Genomic DNA, 1,745 nt, shown 5'->3' with positions numbered 1-1,745 from the left:
GCAATACAAAAAAGCATAAACGAACAGCAGAAGCAGAACAGTTTGATACATGATTTACTGAACTTGATTAAATCTTGCAGATCTTTAAAAAATAGTTACGAAATTGAAGTAAAAGTATATATATATATATATATATATATATATATATATATATATATATATATATATATATATATATATATATATATAATACATATATATATATATATATATATATATATATATATATATATATATATCACAGGAAGCAGGTAACAGACATTATCATTGAAAGATAAGAATGAAACCATTTATAAAGATATGTTCACCCTGTGATTTGTATTATAAAGTATCTATTTATCATTTAATTTGAACAAGCAAAGCCAGTGATGCAGCACCTGGGATTGCACAACTTCTCGCTAACTGCACTGGTTGTTATTCTATGAGAGCAATGCTCCGTCTGTCTGTACGTCGCAAATAACATGGTTAAAAACATTTAATGTATGAACTGATTTTCCATAATTTATTCTATGTATTTTATGTACTGTGTTTTTATTGTCATCAACTGTGTGTGTAACGTGTTTCGTTTGCTGAGGAGCGATCTTTAACGGCAAATTATTGAAGATAGCAAACAGCATGCAGATTCTTAATTGAGGCAGGCAGTTCTCGTGCCTTATCGCTGGGGGCACTCATGAGCCCAGATATTGTAGCTCAACTGCAGAGTAAGAGACGGTACCAGGGAGCTAGCCACACATTAGCTGTGCTAATACAGAGAGTGAGAAAGACGTGGTTTTGAGTTGTACTTTCGTGTTTAATATATTTATTAGCATTTTCACTGTAATTTACAAAGTTCTTCAAAGGAATAGGAAAGACAAAATATACAAACCACAAATAATAATAAAAAAAAACCAAACACATCCCACCCAATAAACAACAACATTCCCCTAAATACTGTCACCTAAAAAGTGTGTAGCAAAAACTGAAAAGTTAAGAAATTACAAAAATCTGTCAAGATTTACTGAAGCAGTGCTCAACCAAAATTTCCAGGGTCAGCTATTCCAGAACCTCTGTTGAAGGTTTATTGAAAAGTCATAAATGATTTTCATGTGTCATGAAATGTATTCTCAGAGCCTCTCATCACATATCTGATTTTCTCTAGTTTTAGGTTAAGTAGAACGTCTTTTATCCAGTTTGACACTGTGGGTGGAGCGGCATCCTTCCATCTAAGGAGAATTAGGCGGCGTGCTAGCAAAGTTGAGAAAGCAATTACCTTCCTGCCTCCTGTAGGTAAACCTAGACCCTCAGGAGTAACCCCAAAGAGCAGCATGAGTGGATTTGGAGTAATTTTAACCCCAAAAAACAGCTGACAGTGCTTCACAAATACCAGTCCAGTATATCTGTATCCTTGGGCAGTTCCAAAACATGTGTAATAGTGTGGCTTCTTCTAAATTACATCTGATTTGAGGGTAAATTTTGGCCAATTTAGATTTATGGAGATATGCCCGATGTACTAGTTTAAATTGGATAAGAGAGTGTCTCGCGCAAATTGATGATGAGTGGATTTTCCCCAAAATATCAGCCCAAACTGCCTCACTAATTGTAATTTGAAGATCCTGCTCCCAGGACTGTTTAATTATGGCAAAGGATCGGGAATCAAAATGGGAGATCAGTTTTATCCAGGAAGTGATCGCTTTGCGTCTTGTTGGATCGAAAGTCATCAACTCATTGATTACATTATCGGTAGGCTTATCAGGGAATATTGGCAT

Source organism: Poecilia reticulata, unplaced genomic scaffold (genome assembly GCF_904066995.2).
Source record: "Poecilia reticulata unplaced genomic scaffold, P_reticulata-male-v2 Scaffold_30, whole genome shotgun sequence".
In the NCBI taxonomy this organism is placed as follows: Eukaryota; Metazoa; Chordata; class Actinopteri; order Cyprinodontiformes; family Poeciliidae; genus Poecilia; species Poecilia reticulata.
The sequence above is the reverse complement of the archived record's forward strand: the minus strand, read 5'-3'. Positions refer to the sequence as shown.